Raw genomic sequence first — 20,838 nt, forward strand, 5'->3', positions numbered from 1 at the left:
GAAAAGTATTTTGTTTTTAACTAACTTTTACAACCTCAGAGGATTCTTGTGGGGTCATGAATAGTAAAAAGGGGTAGATGAGTTCTGAATACACTCCATTAGTCAAATACACATTGTGGTTATTGTTTTTGAGAGGAAGTGTGTTAGAAATAAGTACTGTGATGAGTAGATGGTTAATTCCTATTTTAAAAAAAAATTACAGTCTTGGGAGACTCTTGCAGGATCATGTACAGTAGAAAGGAGTAAGTGACTGTTAGAAATTGGGACTCTAGTTGGCAGAAGTATATACCCATGTCCGACTAGGGACCAAAATCCTAGTCAGGGTAAGTCACAACACAATACAAATTATCCTGTGCTCACCCTCTGTTAGCTTGGCACAGAGCAGGCTGTCTTAACTTAGAAGGCAATGTGTAAAGTATTTGTGCAATAACTCATACAGCAACACAGTGAAAACACCACAAAAAGTACCCCACCCCAGTTTAGATAAATATTTAATATTTATCTGAATAAAATAAGACAACAACGACAAAAATCCAATATGCGCAAGTCAAGATATCACTTTTTAAAGGTTTGAGTGAGTCTCAATCCTTAAGAATCAGTGGTTGTATCTTTGTAACACACAGTACCTGGGATGCATCAAAAATAATGACACACAGGGTTGCAGAGGGGGAGATGCATTGAAAAATAAGGCGCTATGTTGGATTTTCCAGCACAACACAGACAATGCGTTGTTTCTCTCCACGCTGCACGGTGATGTGCAGATGTACAGGAGTAGAGCCCTGCTTCTGAGGAGATGCGTTGAAAAATAAGGCGCGTTGGATTTTCTGGTGCTGCACAGACAATGCATTGTTTCTTTCTATGCTGCAAGGGGATGCATCGCTTTCCAGGAGCGCAGCCTTGGTTCCTCACTGCGATGCAGGGATATTTTGATGCCCAGGGACGATAAGTTGAAAATCCTTGATGCTCTTCTAAGGAGGAGCAGGTGCTGCGTCGATCTGGTAGGCGATGCTGTGATAATTCAGCGGCGAGGCGGTCACTGCATCGATTTCTACAGGCGTTGCGCCGATTTTCCCACACACATGGATTTACTTCTATCTGGTGAAGCGTTTGTGGCTCTGGGACTTCAGAACAGGAGGCAAGCTCAATCCAAGCACTAAAAGAGCATATGTGGGGAGGGAGAGTCCTTCCAGTGGAATCAGGGGCTAGCAGTCAGCAGGGAAGCAAGCAAGGCAGCAGTCCTTTTAAGCAAAGCAGTCCAGTTGAGTTCTTTGGGCAGCCAGGCAGTCCCTCTGACAGAGTCCAGGAGTGACTGATTTTGGATGGTCACAGACCCAGTATATATACACCCAAAAATGCCTTTGAAGTGTGGGAAACTTCAAAGAGTGATTTTGAAGTGCACAAGTTCCCCTTTCAACCCAGCTCTGTCTGCTAGGATCCCTGTGGGCAGTTATCAGTCCTTTGTGTGAGGGCAGGCCGCTGGCCCTTGAAGTGGCCACTGGCCTTTGAAGTGTAAGAGAGCCCCTCCAACCTTCCTGCCCAGGGAGACCCATTCAGTATGCAGATGAATGTAGATGTGACTGAGTGTCCTGTGTTTATGGCTGTCTGGGTGGAATGCAGAAGGGGAGCTCTCTACAAACACAGACCAGACGTGGATTGGAGACAAGCTGTAAGGCACAGATGGCAGTAAGTGCACACAAATGCCCTTTCTAAAAGTGGCATTTTTAAAACAGTAATAATCCATCTTCACCAGTAAGCACGATTTTCTATTACCATCCTGGCCATACTAAACATGACAGGGCTACTCCTTTCAGATCAGCATCTACCACTTAAAAGTATATAAGGGCAGTTCTAATGCTGGCCTATGAGAAGAGTAGACCTCACAGTAGTGAGAAACACATTTTTGAGTATTTCACTACCAGGACATGTAAAACACATACGTACATGTCCTGCCTTTTATGTACATAGCACCCTGCCCTATGAGCTACATAGGACCTACCTTAGGGGTGACGTATATGTATACAAAGAGGAGTCTAAGGCTTGGCAAGCAGCTTTCAATGGCAAGTCAATGTCACAGTGAAACTCACACAGGCCTTGTAATGGCAGGCCTGAGACATGGTTAGGGGGCTACTTCCATGGGTGGCACAATCAGTGCTGCATGCCCACTAGCAGCATTTAATTTACAGGCCTTGGGTACCTCCAGTTCACTTTACTAGGGACTTACAGGTAAATTAAATATGCCAATTGGGTAGGAGCCAATGTTACCATGTTTAGGGGAGAAAGCACACGCACTTTAGCACAGGTCAGCAGTGGTAAAGTGTTCAGAGTCCTAAAACCAGCAAAAATGAAATCAGAAAAATGGAGGGAGGCAGGCAAAAAGTTGACCACCCTGAGGCTGTCAGGTCTAACATGTGCCTCCTCACCCCCAGCTGAAATTGGGGAGAGCTACCCCACCCCTTGAGAGCTCTCTTCACTAACACAGAAGAATCTGGAGAGACCATCAGCACTGGTGTGGTCAGTGCGAAGCTCCACCGTAAAGTCCATTCCCTGTAGGGAGATGGACCACCTCAACAGTTTATGATTTTCACCCCTCATCTGCATGAGCCATCTGATGGGCCTGTGGTCTGTCTGATCTCAAAAGTAAGTTCCAAACAGGTATGTTCTCAGCTTCTTCAGTGCCCAGCCCATAGCAAATGTTTCTCTTTCAATGGCACTCCACCTCTGTTCCCGTTGAAGTAACCTCCTGCTAATGAAGGCTACCGGTTGGTCTAGGCCCTCCTCATTCAGCTGTGCTAAGAGTGCCCCTATGCCATTCTCTGAAGCGTCCATCTAAACTATTAATTTCTTGGACTAATCAGAGGCCCTGAGCACAGGTGCTGTGTACATGGCTTCCTTGAGGGAATCAAAGGCTTTCTGGCAAGCCTCTGTCCAGTTCACCAATCTGGGTTGCTTCTTAGAAGTCAGCTCAGTTAAAGGGACAACAATGGTGCCCTATCCCTTAACAAATCTTCTGTAGTAGCACGCGAGGCCTAGGAAGGCTCTCACCTCAGTTTGGGTTTTAGGTGACTGCCAAGCCATAATTGTTTCAATCTTGGCCTAGAGGGGCTGTACCTTACCACCACATACCAGGTATCCCAAATACACCAAAGACCCCTACCCAATCTGGCACTAACTGTCCTCGATTGTCAGACCTGCCTGTTTCAGAGCCTGGAGCACCTCTTCGCAGTGATGCAGGTGTTCCTCCCAGCTGGCACTGTAGATGGCAATGTCATCTAAGTAGGCAGCACACAATGCCTCTTCACCAGCCAGGACCCTGTCAACCAACCGTGATGTAGCAAGGGCATTCTTTAAGCCAAAGCGCATCCGCCGGAATTGGTAATGTCCCTCAGGGGTTGATAACGCTGACCTCGATTATGACCCCTCACTCAAGGCAATCTGCTAGTACTCTGATATCAAATCAAAGATGCTGAGGATTTAGCAGCGCCCAGCCTGTCAATGAGCTCATCAGCTCTGGGGATGGGGTGTGCATCAGTCTTGGTGACAGAATTGAGGCCTCTATAGTCCGCAAAGAACCGAAGTCCTGGTTTGGCGCCTGATGGGGTAGTCGTTGGTACCAATAGCACTGGGCTGGACCAGAGACTGTTAAAGTTTTCAATCACCCCTAAAGCTAGCATCTTGGCAACTTCTCCCTTGATGCTGGCTCTCACCCTATCTGACAACCTGTAAATGTTGTTCTTTACAGGGGGTTTGTCTCCAGTGTCAATGTCACGGACACACAAATGTGTGAGTCTTGGGGTGAAGGAAAACAGGAAGGAAAATTGCCCCAGTAACTGGAAACAATCACCCCTCTGCTCTGGATCAGGGCGTCAGAGAGGTTGACACCCTCCACTGACCCATCAGTCCCCTGTGCAGAGAGTTCAGGGAGAGATTCACTCTCCTCCTCCACACTCTCATCTGTTGCAAGGAGCATGCTCACTTCGGACCTCTCAAAGTGAGGCTTGAGTCGGTTCACTTGGAGCACCCTTAGGGGGTTTCTAGGGGTCTGGAGGTTCACTTAATAAGTAGCCTCCACCTTACTCTCCTTTATTTTGTATGGGCCAGTCCAGTGGTCCTGGAGAGCTCTGGGCTTTACTGGCTCCATAACCCATACTTTGTCACCAAGTTGAAACTCCACCAGAGTGGCCTACTGGTCATACCAGCATTTCGTTACCTCTTGACTGGCCTCAAGGTTGCTCTTGGTCTTCTTCCAGAAGCAGTGCATCTGGTTATGGAGGGCCAACATGTAGCTGACCACATCCTGAGAGGGTTTTCCGGAGCTTTCTCCATCCACTACTTGACAATACTTAGAGGTCTCATAACAGGGTAGCCATAGAGGAGTTCAAAGGGACTGAACCCTACTACTCTTTGTAGGCAAGGAGAAGGCATGGCAAGAGGACATCCCACTTATGCCTCATGACCTCAGGTAGGCCTGCAATCATGCCCTTCAAGGTCTTGTTGAACTTTTCAACTAAACCATTGGATTGAGGTTGATAGGGTGCGGTGAACTTGTATGTTACCCCACATGCATTCCACATGGTCTTCATGTTTGCAGACATGAAGTTAGTGCCTCTGTCAGACACTATCTCTTTGGGGAACGCCATATGGGTAAAAATCCCCATCAAAGTTCTGGTCACCACAGGTGCAGTCATCGACCTCAGAAGAATTGCCTCTGGGTAGTGTGTGGCATGCTCCACCAAGACCAGGATGAACCTGTTGCCTAGAGCTGCCTTGGGGTCCAATGGACCAATTAAGTTGATGCCCGCCCTTACAAAGGGGGTTCCATTGATGGGAAGTGGGATAAGGGGAGCCTTCAGCTTTTTCTTTAACTTCTCACTGGCCTGACAGGTGGGACAGGACCTGCAGAATGTATTTCAGGCTAGCTTCATTCAAGGCCAATAGCAGTGGGCGAAATGCCTGGCAAAGGTCTTGTCTTGCTCTAAATGTCCTGCCAAAGGTGTGCCATGAGCCAAACTCAGTAGGAAGGCCCACTTACACTGGTGGACCACCAGCACATGTGCTGCCCTAGTACCCAGAGCCTTAGGCTTGCTGTATATGAGATTGTTCTCCTGGTAAATCAGGTGATCCCCAGAGACTTCACCTGCTACATGGGCTGAGGCCTGTCCCCTCGTGCCATCAAGAGTGGGACACTCTTTCTGTGCTTTGCAGAATTCCTCCAAGGTGGGCCCACCCTGAACTTACCAGCCTGCAAGCTCAGGGAGGTCACCTACGGTGTCCTCCCTGGTTGGCTCAGGAGCCTCCTCCTCAGGGACCCCGTCAACCTCCACCGCGGGAACTTCTGGGACCGGTTTCCCACGCTCCTTGCCCCTCTACATGTCAGCTGTCTGAGCCATTCCTCCAGGCTTCAGACGCCCTTGACTCCCCTCCCGGGCAGCCACAGACCTGTAGTCATAGAAACCCACTCAGGCAATTCCATCATCTCCAAGTGAGACCTGAGCTCTACCTCCTTCTAGGTGGTGTGCTCTAAATCATTGCTAAGCAGACAATCTACAGGCATGGCAGAACTCACAGCTACTTTCAGAGTACCAGAGACCCCCCCCCAACACTCAAAGGGAACCAGAGCCACTGGCTCTTACGACTGTCAGGGGCTATGACTTGGTGGATTGTGTTCGGTAGGACCTGCTCTGCTGACAGCAGATGACACTTGACAGTTGTCATGCTTGCTCCTGTGTCACTTAGAGCCTCCACCTGTTGCCCATTAATGGTGACCCACTGCCTATTCTTAGAAGTATTGGCAGGCATGTGGGCTTTTGGCACCATATCTGCATCCCCCAGGGACACTAGGGTTACCTCTATCTGTGCCCCAAAACTACCTGGGAGTACCTCCTCCCTGAGCACTACACTAGCCAACCCAGGTGTCTGCCCACCAGTGGGGGGCTGTGCCCACTTAGGACATTTGGAGTCACCCTTAGAGTGTCCATATTAGGGGCACTCTGCACATTGGAGTACAAGCCTCCCTGTCTTGTGATCGAAGAACCATTTCTTCTTAGTCTCAGACTGGGACTGGTTACCACTATTCCCTTGGGAATTATTTTGGGGGCCTTTAGAGAACTCCTTATGTTTAAGTTTTTCTCCTCCCTCTTTATTCTATTGGGAGCCCTGACCACCTTTGTGGGTGTCCCCCGTAGATACCCTTTTGGACACTTTGGTGCTAGCCTAGAGGTCCACATCCTCAGGAAGCTTCCCGGGATCAGGCAGCTTACTGTTAACAAGGTGCTGGCGCAATTCTGTAAAAGAAATACTGGGCATGTGCTCTCTCCCAGGATTAAATTGTACAACAAAACATAATCACTGACTTTGCTGCCCCGCACCCAGCCATTCAGTGCCTTACTGAATAAATCAATGAAATCTACCCAGGATTGGTTGAGGAGCTTGTTACTGTCCCTGAATCTTTGGCAATACTTCTAAGGGGTCAGTCCAAATTTGGCAATAAAAATAGGTTTCATGGGAATGTACTTGGTCTAGTCCCCAACCTCTAATGTCAGAAGTGTGTCCTTCCCAAGTGTTGGCATAAGTTTCCACAAACCCCCCAACCCCACCCCCACCCCCTCAAGTGCTCTTCAGGAACCCCATGTGCCCTCAGTTTAACTCCATAACCAGAAAACCACTTATCAATGTCATCTCCCACCACATAACTGGCCACCAAATCCTTGGATATATGAACCTTCTTGTCTCCATCAGGTACTGTATATATGCTGCTATCATCACTGCTGGACTCTGACTGCCTCCTCCTGAGGTCCAGGTCTTTTAGACTCAGTTCATGAGCCAGAAGTAAATGTTTTTCTGCTAAGGCTCTCTCAGCTTTCCCCTCCTCTGCCTGCATTTTTTATTTTACCAACTGCAGCTGATGTTCTCTCTCCTCTCTCCTATCCTCTGGGGTCAAGCAATGACTTGAGACACTGCTTCCTGCCCTTGCAGGAGGCACACATCCAGGAGTGTCATCCTCAACTGCTGTTAGCTGCTTCTCGGAAGAGCCCTTCTCAGGCTTCCCCTAACTCATCATTTATTTGGGTGCGAGATTCTGCCCAGGCCCTCAGCGCCTTTTGAGACGCTCCCTTCTCGGAAGCTCCACCAGCAGGTATCCCCATCTCTTTGTAAAAGCCCTTCAGCAGTGTAACTGTGCATTCCACCAGCTTACCCAGGTCAAACTCCCTAGCTCCACTTGTGGACCAAGCCAGAGACATGATGAATAAGATGGATTAAAAAGGTAAAGCAGGAAACAATTGCAGAAGAAGAAAATAATTGAAATGGTATTTATATGTGTGTGGGTGAGTAGTGTACAGGTAGCTATTGATTGGCATTGCACAAATACAAGTCCTATCCTCACTGATGATCACCAGTGTTAGAATTTGGGTCTCTAGTTGGGGGAGGTATACCCCCTTGTCCAAGTAGGGACCACTATCCTAGTCAGGATAAATCATAACATAATCCAAATTATCATGTGCTCACCCTCTGGTAGCTTGGCACAGAGCATGCAACTTAACTTAGAAGGCAATGTGTAAAGTATTTATGCAATAACACATACAATAATACAGTGAAAACACTACAAAAAGTACTCCACACCAGTTTAGGAAAATAAATAATATTTATCTGAATAAAATAAGACCAAAACGACAAAAATTCAATATGCACAAGTAAAGATATCACTTTTTAAAGGTGTAAATGAGTCTCAATCCTTAAGAAGCAGTGGTTGTATCCTTGTAACACACAGTACTGGGATGCGTCAAAAATAATGACGTTCAGGGTCACAGAGAAGGAGAAGCTTCAAAAAATAAGGCTCTGTGTCATATTTTCCGTAGAGCGGCCCAGACGATGTATTGTTTCTTTCCACGCTGTAAGATGATGCAGCAATTTACAGGAGCGCAGCCTTGGTTCCAAGGAGATATGTTGAAAAATAAGGCACTGCTTCTGATTTTCCAGCAGAGTACAGACAACGCATTGTTTCTTTCCACGCTGCAAGGGGATGCGTCATTTTCGAGGAGCCAGCCTTGGTTCCTCACTGCAATGTGGGGATATTTTGATGCCCAGGGAGGATGAGTTGAAAATCCTTGATGCTGGTAAGAAGGAGCAGGTGCTGCATCAATAAGGGAGGCGATGTTGGTGGTTGGTGGTTTTGCAGCCGCAGGCGCTGCATCGATTTCTGCAGGCGTTGCCCAGGGAGACCCATTCAGTGTGCAGATGAATGCAGATATGACTGAGTGCCGAGTGGTGATGGATGTCTGGGTGAAATGCACAAGGGGAGCTGTCAACCAGCACAGACCAGGCGTGGATTGGAGACAGGCTGTAAGGCACAGATGTAAGTTCTAAAAAAGTAATATTGAATCCAACTTCACCAGCAAGCAGGATTTTCTATTACCATTCTGGCCATACTAAACATGACAGGGCTACTCCTTTCAGATCAGAATCTACCACTTAAAAGTATATAAAGGCAGTTCTAATACTGGCCTATGAGAGGAGCAGGCCTCCCAGTAGTGAGAAACAAATGTGTGAGTTTTTCACTACCAGGGCATGTAAAACACATAAGTACATGTCCTGCGGTTTACTTACATAACACCCTGCCCAATGAGTTACTTAGGGCGACCCTTAGGGGTGACATATGTAGAAAAAGGGGAGTTTAAGGCTTGGCAAGGAGCTTTAAATGCCAAGTCGAAGAGGTAGTGAAACTGCACACACAGACCTTGCAATGGCAGGCCTAAGACATGGTTAAGGGGCTACTTATGTGGGTGACACAATCACTACTGCAGGCCCACTGGTAGCATTTAATTTACAGGCCCTGGGTACCTCCAGTACATTTTGCTAGGGTCTTACGGGTAAATTAAATATGCCAATTGGGTGGGAGCCAATGCTACCATGTTTAGGGGAGAGAGCACATGTACTTCAGCATTGGTCAGCAGTGGTAAAGTACGCAGAGTCATAAAAAAAGCAAACACAGGGTCAAAAAACTAGAGGGAGGTGGGCACAAAGTTAGGGGATGACCACCCTAAGGTTGTCAGGTCTAACAGTGATCTTTGAATAGACTGTAGTATGCACACTTGCTACTGTAGGAAGAAGATGGTGTTTGTAAGAGTGTAATATTTACACCTATCAGCTTTGTTATGAGTAGAGTGTGGTCTCTTCCTACACCTTACTATGTACATCCATTATCAGAGAGATTGGTGTTAGCAGGGAGAACAGTTCCCGAACAGAGCACACCTGTCATCCAAGTGAGAGGTCTCAGCAGAAAGGCCAGTCTCTCTCCACATACCCTACTAAGCAAAAAAATCATCTGAGATAGAGTTGTGACAGAAGAGGCCAGTTCATGTAAACAGCCTAATACACACACCTGTCACCTGAGCGAGAGGTCAAACAGGAGAGGCTAGTCCACACACAGGCCCTCCTATGAGGAGCCATCATCTGAGACAGAGGTCTGACAGAAGAGGCTAGACCATGTATACACTCTACTAACCACACTTGTCATCTGAGACAGAGACCTCACTGGAGAGGCCAGTCTTTCTCCATACAGCCTACTATGCACACCTGTGATCTGAGAGAGAGGTCTAAAAGGAGACAGTAGTCCATGTACACATACTACTATACACAGCCATCATCTGAGACAGAGGTCTGACAGAAGAGGCCAGTCCATGTGCACACCCTAATGCAGACATTCGTCATCTGAGAGAGAGGACTTAATAGAGACGCAGGCTCTCACCATACACCTTACTACACAAACCTGTCACCTGAGAGAGAGCTCTAGAAGGAATGGGTGTAGGATAGTGCCCTTTTTGACATGGTCACCCCTACGTTTTGCCCTATTACTGATGCTTTTTTATGCTTTTTTTTTTTTTTTGCAGGAAGTGCACTGTGTCCCTGCTAACCAGGCTCTGAGTGCCAGTGCTCTTTCCCTAAAAAATGAAGCATATGACAATTGTAATCCAATTGGCAAGGACTTTAACTCCCCCTGTAACTCCCTAATCAATGGTACTGCTGGTACCCAGGGCATGGTTACTAAAGGGGGTGCCTAAGGGCTGCTTAAAGGTGCCCCCCGAAAATCTACCATTCTCCTAGTGTGCTGGCTGACTGGTATCGACCAGCCAGCCACCACCAACAAGTCTCTGGCCCCCTACACATGAGAGGCCGGGAACAATGCCTGCTGCGAAAGAAGATGATCACACCTCCTCCAGCAGGATTACTGGTGATTCAGCATATCAGAGCCAAGGGCTACAAAGCCCCTGCCACCTTTGATATGTGACCCTGTCTTCCTGCAGTCTGGAGGAATGCCAAACCCTTCTCTGAGGCCCATTTGGCACCAGAGCAGGTGGGAAATTAGTTATTTAGTAGGCGTATTACACTTCTAGGCTAGTCACACTCCTAAGGTGGGCTACCTAAAGTGAACACTCGAGGAAGGGTTCCACCATCTTGGTGGAACTAGGAACTCTGGGTCAGGATTATGCCCACTCTCCACAGGAAGTGGTCATATGGGGATGTTGTCACCCCAGGGGTAAGTAGCCCATTGGCTAGTACCCTACACTCCACTAAAGGCCCCTAAATTCAGTAATTAGGGGTCCCCCTGACACCAGGAAATTAGATTTGTAAACCTGGGAAGAAAAGAGGGGTAAAAAAGAGCCAATAACGCAAGAACTGTGGGCCAGCACCAAAACTGGTGCCAAGCCCTGCCTGGCTACTGCTCTCCCGACAACTGCAAGAAACAACTTGTCCTGCACTGGACAGCCTCCTCAAACCCTTGCAGGTTTGTCCAGTACTTTGCCAGTCAAGCAGCATCTCACTTGAGGTGGAGGAGCCATATCCCTGTATCTGCAGGCACCGACCGCATCTGCCTACTTCACCGTTTTGCTGATCATTGGATCCACCAAAGGAGCATCTCATCAGGAAGAAGACATCAAGAGTTCAGAAGGCCAACCCGTCGCTTCACCAAGTCTGGAGACACTGAGGGGGTGATTCTAACATTGGCGGGCGGCCTCCGCCGCCCGCCAATGTTCCCCCGTCAAAATACCGCTCCGCGGTCACAAGACCGCTGAGGGTATTTTGAGATTTGCCCTGGGCTGGCGGGCGGCCGCCAAAAGGCCGCCCGCCAGCCCAGGGCAAATCTACCTTCCCACGAGGACGCCGGCTCCGAATGGAGCCGGCGTAGTGGGAAGGTGCGACGGGTGCAGTTGCACCCGTCGCGTATTTCAGTGTCTGCTTTGCAGACACTGAAATACTTTGTTGGGCCCTCTTACGGGGGCCCCTGCAGTGCCCATGCCATTGGCATGGGCCCCGCGGCACCCCCTACCGCCATCCTGTTCCTGGCGGGAGACCCGCCAGGAACAGGATGGCGGTAGGGGGTGTCAGAATCCCCATGGCGGCGGAGCGCGCTCCGCCGCCATGGAGGATTCTGTAGGGCAGTGGTAAACCGGCGGGAGACCGCCGGTTTACCCTTTCTGGCCGCGGCTGAACCGCCGCGGTCAGAATGCCCTTGGGAGCACCGCCAGCCTGTTGGCGGTGCTCCCGTGGTCGGTGACCCTGGCGGTCACCGGCCGCCAGGGTCAGAATGACCCCCTGAGTTTTCCCAAGCCTCCTTGCACCAATACCTGTGGTACCAGAACCCTTGCAAGCAGCAAGGCTTGTTGTGTGTCCAGCCTGGCCAACACCGACCTACTACGAGGGACATCAGGATCTTCAATGCCATCCCTAGAGGGGCCCTACAGTCTTGTTTTCTCTCCCTCTCCAGGTACCCAAAACCAAGTGAGAGCCTCTGACTCCAGCGACCCGCCTGACAAAACAGCTCTGCACCCGAGCCCCCCAGCCCGGATACACATCTACCGACTGTGCCTTTATGCCCCAGAGACCCTCAAGAGGTGAGCCCCCCAAGGGATCTGCCAGATTGGTCCCCCATCCCCACTTGTAGCCTTTTCTTTTGCAGGTACTTCCCCATTGACTTTACCGCATAGTGCTCGAGACTATTAGCGTGACCAGCACCTCTGCACCCAGACATACCATGACAGGTAAAACCAGACAGCTGTTGGTTTCTTGGACCTTGGCCTCCCAGGCCTCTTAAGTCCAGAAGAGGAACCCTGAAAATCAAGTGCAGTGTATATTTCTTCCATAGGATAACATTACTGCATTTAAGACTCATGCCTCAAATCTAACACCTTACTATTTCTACTGTTTTACCTGTAAAAAGCTATAATGTCTAATGTACTTACCCAATATTTATGATCTTGGAGTCAAAATATATATAGAAATCTGTGTTATTTTTCTAAATTGTCTCGGATTTCATTTTGGGTGTGTGTCTCGTTTATTGACTTTGTGTGTCCAACAAATGCTCAACATTCCTCTCTGATAAGCCTAAGCTGCTCAACCACACTACCACAAATAGAGCACTTGGGATTATTATAGTAAGCCTCTGCAAACCAATAAGTGTCACCTGAACTATCTACATAGTGTGCCCCTACATTTTTTACATTATATAGACAGCAGGCTTCCTACAGAGGGAAGTCCAGGTATACACCTCACTACACAATCCCATTATCTGTACTAGAGGGGTGGAAAATGGCAGTTCATGCAGACACCCTCCTACACACACCTTTACTGTAAAAGAGGACTGACAGAAGAGGCAAGTCTCTCCTTACACCCTGATACGCACAGCCATCATCCAAGAGAGTGGTCTCACTGGAGAGTCAGTGTCCATACCTGTGTCATTTGACACAGAGGTCTGTCTGGAGAGGCCTTTCCCTCCCAAGACCCTACTACACACACTTGTCATGTAAGAGATAGAGCTCAGTGGAGAGGATACTCTGTCCTACATACTACTATTTTCCTACAATTTTCGTTGCGATTCCAGGAGACTCTTGCAAGAGTAGCTCACAAGCTTCAGGGAATGAAGCTTGCTGCATGGACATGTGTGATCTTACAAGAGGCTTTGAAGACCTGAGGGAAAATTGCTGAGCCCGCCACAAAATATTTTATGAGTCTTGCGAGACTCTCATGAAAAATTACTGGGCCTGCCACAAGGTGTTTTACTGTCCTGCGAGAGTCTAGCAAGATTGTTTGGGGGAAGTAAAAAAAGAGCCAAGGTTCAACCAATAGTTACCATTTATATTGCATGGTTGAAGAAATGCTGTGATGTGATTAGATACAGAACCAGGTAAGGTCAGATTGCTCTTGGTGATTTGGAGGAGAAGGAAGCCTGTTGGGGTTGCGCTCAGCAGACATGACTGAATTTGGAACAGAGACAGACTGGTGTCTATAACTGTATATAAGAAAATGCTCTAAGTTCAGGTAATTAGATATATACTTTATGAACTTTGTTGAGAAGTGTCAGTAAGTGCACAACTGTTGGTAAATGTATTCTATACAGGGTTTAATGAGTCAAAAGCTGTAGAAGTGCATGTTTATTAACATAGGTTTTGAGATGTAAACTTTATAATGTGGAGAGATATCACAAAGTATTTGATGCTTTGTTAAAAAATTAAATGTTCAATCTATATGTAGTTGTAAGTTAAAGAGGCAGTGTTTCTGAAATTATAAAACAAAACATCTACAATCTGTTAATACAAGGCCTATGGTTTTAGGCCTTGTGATCTTACATATTTTACTCCTACAAGATGTTTGAGTAGAGATATTGCCATTTCAAAAGTACAACACCGTGCTCACTGTTAGGAAAGGTGTGCTGCTTTGCAAATTGTGATGGACCCATGTTTGAAGGCATGTTATAACTTAATTGTAGATAAGAAACATGCAGTGTTTGTGGCTTTGGATTTTTTTTATCAGAAAAGAGGTTAGTGGTGCAGTACATATATATATATATATATATATGTGAATGTGGGTGAAAATTTTAGAAATTGTTAGAAAATGTAGTGATGTATCATTTTTATCAATTACTGATCAGTATACGACTACATATTTTTGGATTATTTTGTCTTTTTTAGGGAGTAAATGGAAAACAGAAGATTTGAAAAACAGAAGTACAATGATACACAATATATGGAGGAGTAAAACAAAAATAGTTTACTTTGGAAGAATGTTGAAACAGTAACAGTGGGGAAAGTCAGGAAAAAAAATAATTCCACAACTAATGTTGTTCTTACTGCCTATAGCGACATTTACACCATTGGAGAAGCTTGTTCTGTGTAGCTCTGCTTGTTTTTGATGGTAAAATGATCTGCTTCCTCAAACAGGTAATTGTGCTTTATTTATAGAAGAACGATTGTTATCTGCTTGAGCATTGAATACCTGGACATGGACAGTGTTACTAGGTTGAAAAACCTAGTAAATTCTGAGGAATTGTCAAGCTCTGCAGCAAGGGCTAACTCAGCCCGAGCAAGGAGTTCAGGGTTCATAGCTCTCAAATGTCTCTACATCCCAGTGGTAGTCATGGAATAGTGCTTATTCCAGCTGCCACTGCTGAACTCTTTTTTTGCATATGTTACAAAATATATGTTTGACGGACACTTTCTTCCCACCAGGCCTCATCTGAAAGAATTGCCAGACCAAGTACACCTTTGGTGGCTGACTTGCACAAACAGGAGTAGGATTCTCATCTGAATCAGATGATGACAATATCATCACAGAAAATCAGTAAAGTCAGAGAGGTAGCCAAAAAGGTGTAGTCACAGAAATAGCCAACAGGCTAAATGTACGATCTCATGAACAGACAGGAAGTACAGTCCCCTCGTAGTCCACACAGGAGATTGTCTCACAAAAGCCATACGTTTGCAAACAAAATAATTAATACAATTTACATACTGTACTGAATGTATTATTAAAGATTAATAATAACTGACAAATTGGAAAAGAACTCTGTACAACAGATTAGAATGAAATTGGTAACTCTGTAATCTTGCAAGTCTCTCACGAGCCAACCGCGAGAGTGATCACATACTTTAAAAATGGATGTACACAATGAAAACACATAGCTTACAGTACAGGAAAAACTGATCAGTGTCTTTCTGAAATATAAATATGATGTGCATGTAAAGATAGATACAAACACCATGAAAAGTATGCTGGGAATATCTATGAATATGTTAATTACCGCTAGGACGTTGGATATTCTCAGTACAAACATTGTTGGAGCAGTTATTTACTAAGGGCCTAATTACAACCTTGGTGGATGGGATACTCCATCACAAACATGACAGATATCTCACCCGCCGTTTTACAAGTTCCATAGACATAATGGAACCCGTAATTCGGTGGGCCAGATAGTCATCATGTTTGTGACGGAGTATCCCATCCTCCAAGGTCGTAATCAGGCCCTAAATATTTATAAATGTATTTGAATTTTTTTTTTAAACCTAGAAATTCACTAAAAAACTAGAGGTTAAAGTAACATTATAGTTAGGTGTAATGAAAATATCTGTTTTCTTTAAAAAAAAAAACCTTACAAATTCACTGAAAAAAACGAAGGTTAAAGTAATGCTATAGATAGGTGATCTTGCAAAACATTAACGTTAGTTAATTAACATTAACGTTGTCACTGAGGAATTCACCTAACTATGTTACTTTAACCTTTGGCTTTGTCAGTGAAGATATATATATATATACATACATATATATATATATATATTTACACATATATATTACCTTTTGGCATTGGCATTTAAAGGTGGCCGCAGGAGCTAATACATAAAAAGTAGCGTTTGACGCCCGTCATTTATGTCTTTAGCTTTGTTGTTCTCTACATGTGTAAATAAATAGAAATGAAAGTATGGACAATGTAATACCCGTGAACAAGGGAACAACGGTCCCTGAAACGCATTGGATGGAAGTTTTTCTTTTGCCATATTAAATTAACTGGATTTGAAGGCAGCTGTGACCGAGGTGTTTTCCTTTTTGTCAAAAGGAGCGGTGTGTGTATCTACGGGGTTCGTGACCCCGCTGAGGTCTTACGTGTCTGGGCTGGGACGAAGCGAAATTTAAAAGGACTTCATTGATGTTTGTAGTCTGTGCCCGCCCCCATCTGATATTAACATATGTACGCGTGGTGACAGCATTTATACTGTCAGTGTGAAGAGACATATACGATTACCAGGAACTGCCCACTATCAATAGAAACAGGGAAAACACCAGTCGGAGGACGAATGCTGAACCCTGTATTTTGGCCGGAGGGTGAGTGTTCCGTTTAATCACTTTGTATATCATTTTGGATATTGTTTCTGGGGGCAACAGAGAGTACCCCAGTAAAACGTATTGAGGTGCGGATGTCTGGACAACATAAAAGTGATTGAAACGGCATCAGACAGAGATGTAAAATGACGTGCAGCAGCAGAGCATCTATTTGACAATTTAATTTCCAATGAGAAAGGAATAAATTACAGTACAGAGACTAATGTTGAAAGGATAGGTAGAAATAAAAAATTATTGTCGGACATGGTATGGTAACATTCGAAAAAGGAACAATCTAAATGGGTTGGAAGCAGTCACACTGCAAAAATATATTGATTGTGGTAGGATCCCTAGAGGTTTAAGGATTTTTGTAGTACCCACTTCAGAGAATACAGATCCGGAAATGATAGCAGAATGGATGGAAATAATCACTAATGTAGCACTGATATGCTGAGAATTCTGATAAAATATGCATGAAAGGAACGTGACAGGTTGTTATAGAAATTGAAAAAATCTCCAAAGAATTAAAAGAAGTGTGCACATTGGAAGAATTTGGAAAAGAGATAAAGAAAGTAAATCAGAAACTAAGTAGAGCTGAAGAAATCCTTAAATCAAAGAAACAACAGCAATTTCCAAGAGATCCGAAGGACTATGAGAAGGGACAGATTCTTACATTTGGAAGGAAATATGACAAGGTTAGAAATAAATCAAGGGAAGGATCAACAAATGTTAGATCTATAAATGAATGTACTAGGAAGACAACTATAGATGTGGAAAAGACACAAGCTGATTTGGGAAATGAGTTGAGAGAGAGTGATGACAGTAAGAGTGATGCATCTCTACAATCAGATAGTGTTTGAGTAAAAGACAATATTTTAAAGGAATTCGATCTCATACCCAAGGACGATAAATGGGTCAAGTAGGAAGAGGAAATGAGCCTCATTGAGGACAAGGAAGAGGAAGAAGAACAAGAAGAGGGGTAGGAGAGCCAAAAGAGGGTCCAGTGGGAATGCAGACAAGGGGCAAATTGACATCAAAATGATGGAGAAAATTACTGTGGTCAATCTTTCTGATACATTTATATCAGACTCAGAAAAAGAGGTATTATCTTTGGGATTATCTTTTTGCCCTGTAACACAATTTGACTATACGCAAAGCTGTATTGATTTGTTTAATTTTATTAGGAAACTAAAATTGAAAAAATGTTTTGCAACCTAGGTAAAAGAACAAAGCACTGTTGCTGAACTAGTACCTTCAAGTCCACAGATAAAGGATCTAGAATTGTTACATACAATGTGCGAACAAGATGAAAGTATTAAGGCAATTTCTGACCCAATTTTAATTCTAATACAAATGGGAATTGTTATAGAAGAACGGTGTCCTAGTGGTTTTAGACCAAAGTCAACCTTTTCTCCCCCAGTCAATAGTGATGCTATTAATGTTTTTGAGAAGGGTGTGATTAAAGAAATGAAAAAATTAAGATATGTGAAGAGATCTAATTTTGATAGTTGAAATTGAGACATATAGAAGCGATTAAATTCTTACAAAATAACAAGGCCATCATAATAAAAAAATCAGATAAGGGTGGAAATGTAGTGGTATTATCTAGAGAAAAGTATATAAAAGAAGGATTGAGGCAATTACAGGATGAGAGTAGAAATGAAATGTTGGAGGCAAAAAGAAATGTGTTTGAAAAAAATGTGATGGGTGGAGAGATATGGGACTTATTGAATAGGAGGAATATCAATTTCTTAAAGTTGAATTTCCCAGAACCCTAGATATCTATTTTCTGCCTAAATTACATAAAAATGCAGATGACCCTCCGGGAAGACCTACAGTATCATTGATAGGTAGTTTACTGGAGAGCACATCAAAATATGTGGATTTTTTCATACGTCCATTTGTTGAGGCATCACCTTCACACATTAAGGACACTGGAGATTTTTTGAGGATTTTCAATGGAGTCATGTAAGAAGGCGATTTCCTCCTAATGAGTTTGGATGTTAATAGTTTGTATACTTGTATACCCCATAACAACGGTATTAGAGCAATAAGACTTTTTTTGAGGGCTCGTTCTCTGTCATACCTTCTTCATACAGAGATGATGTTGGATACGATCTATATTTGTTTGACTAATAATTTCTTTTGTCTTTGAAAAAATGTTGTACTGCCAAACGCAGGGGACCGCAATGTGCACTTGTTTCGCCAACAGTTATGCAGGTTTATACCTGGGTTGGTGAGAGGAACAGGTGGTCTGGAACATTGTTGATTTTGAAGATCACGTAGTCCTCTGGGTGAGGTACATAGATGATATTTTTTGTATTTGGAAAGGTAGTACTGAATCTGCAGTACAAGTTGTGACAATTCCTTAAATTTGAAATTTAGCAGTGTAATTCATCATGAGGAGATAGAATTTCTGTATGTAAAAATCAATGTTTTGAATGACAAATTGGAATGTGTCTCATTTAGGAAGGACACAGCTGGTAACAGCTTACTTCATGCTAAAAGTGATCATCCTAAGAATTTAATTCAGAGTATTCCATATTGTGAATTGTTACGTGCAAGGAGAAACTGCAGTTTGGATGCTGCTTTTGAAAGAGAGGCAACAGTTGTGATCAAACATTTATAAGAAAGAGGGTATCTGTCAAAACTATAGAAAAGGCGTTGACAAAAGTTAGACAAATTAATAGAGATAATCTACTGGTAACAAAACCAACAGTTGATAAGAAAAAGGATGAATCAATGAGATTTATTACAACATTTCACAATAAGACAGGAGAAATAAAGAGAATTTTTACAAAGTTTTGGCCTTTGTTAAAAACAGATGACAATATAGCCGAAATACTAGAAGAATTCCCTAAATTTACTTTTAGAAGGAGTAGATCACTGAAAGACACATTGAGTCACTGTCTAGTACCAAAAATTGAAAGGAACAACCCCATCAATGGTTTTTTCATTTGTGGGAAATGTAAAGCTTGCAAATATAGTGAGAATTGTAAAGAAATTTCCAGGAGTCTTAAGACCCTTCAGTATTAGTAAACATTTGAAATGCAATTCGGACTATTGTATATATGCTTTGAAATGTCCCTGCAATAAATTTTATATAGGAAGTACCATTCATGTGGCTAAGAAAAGAATATTGGAGCATATAAGGGCCATTAAAAAATGATGACAAATCGTATCCAGTAGAGAGACACTTTAAACAATACCATGAGCAGAACACCAACAAATTAAAATGTATTGTTCTAGAGAGGGTTGTGTTAAGTGTGAGAGGAGGGAACAGAATGCTGGAATTGAAAAAATTAGAATCTTGCCTAATTATTGGTCTCAACACTGTGGAGCCAGCAGGATTACACAAGGATGAGGAATTAGCCATTCATTTAATAAGCGAATAGCTATTTCTGGAGTGATGATAGGTTAAAGAGTCGGAAGCTGCTTTCAATGATGTATATGTTGTATTTATAATTGTGTTTTTTATATTTTGTCTAAATTGAACTTCTGATATATGTGTTTTTTGTTTTTTAGGTGGATGGGATAAAGTAACGAGGACAAGACTTGAGAAGCAAATGAGCTACTATATCATGTAGAATCCCTGATGAGAAATTTAGAAATAAGCACGAGATAGCCCACTTGGATTTTTGAAGGTTATAAGGGGAATAATGATTATATTACACATTGTGTAGATGTTTGAAAAAATACAAACAGGACAGATGTCCTTAAAATAGATATCATGAATTCACAGTGTAAATATAATGAATATATTACTTTACACCCACTGGGGATGAAAAAGTAAAGACATTTAAAATATATTATATTATTAACTATGTTATTTTCTGGAATTATGTTAGATTGTTTTAGAAATTCCAGTATTTGAAAGATTTTGGAAATGAATCTGTGAAATGTAGAAAACATAAGGAAAATATTCAGTAATATAACGAACTATTGAAATAAATGTTAGAAACGTGCTTAAAAAGCATGTTTAAAGATTGCCGCAGGAGCTAATACATAAAAAGTTGCGTTTGAGGCCCATCATTTATGTTGTTAGCATTGTTGTTCTCTACGTGTGTAAATAAATAGAAATGAAAGTATGGACAATGTAATACCCTTGAACAAAGGAACAACGGTTCCCGAAACGCGTCGTGGATGTTTTTCTTTTGCCATATTAAATAAACTGGATTTGAAGACAGCTGTAACCGAGGCGTTTTCCTTTTTGTCAAGAGGAACGGTGTGTGTGTGTGTGTGTATATATATATATTTTTTTTTATGCCAGTTTAACCCTAAAGTTAAAGATGCCACACTCACAGGATTCCGTCAATCTTCTTTTATTTTATAAGACCGTGATCAAGACCGGGAAGGTCGGAAATGCGTTGGTGTTAGTTGGTGGGGTTTTCTCTTATAAAATAAAAGAAGATTGACGGAATCCTGTGAGTGCAGCATCTTTAACTTTAGTGTTAAACTGGCATAAAGATTAATGGGAGTAGGTCCTTCCCTGATGCTGGCACCGACGTGCATCAGAGCGCGCCTTTTCTTTGGACCTGGTGGAGTTGAAAATATATATATATATATATATATATATATACATTACCTATTGACAGTCGCCAGCAGGTAGTTATAGAGTTATAGTTAGGACCTAGTTTACATAGAAAGAGCGTTTTTGGAGTTTTTTGGTGCTGTTTGATGAATCTTCACAAAATTTTC

At 43.5% G+C, this 20,838-nt stretch overlaps 1 long non-coding RNA gene across 1 annotated transcript in view; it reads left to right on the top strand.

The window, feature by feature from the left end:
• The window catches only part of LOC138294171 (uncharacterized), a 71,342-nt gene extending 51,511 nt beyond the window's left edge, over positions 1–19,831 (top strand). Inside the window, exon 3 of the long non-coding RNA XR_011203238.1 lies at positions 19,666–19,831. This is a non-coding gene — a long non-coding RNA (uncharacterized lncRNA). The remainder of the gene's footprint in view (positions 1–19,665) is intronic.
• The last annotated feature ends 1,007 nt before the right edge of the window (positions 19,832–20,838 follow it).

The sequence above is a fragment of the Pleurodeles waltl genome, chromosome 4_2, assembly GCF_031143425.1.
Source record: "Pleurodeles waltl isolate 20211129_DDA chromosome 4_2, aPleWal1.hap1.20221129, whole genome shotgun sequence".
NCBI lineage: Eukaryota > Metazoa > Chordata > Amphibia > Caudata > Salamandridae > Pleurodeles > Pleurodeles waltl.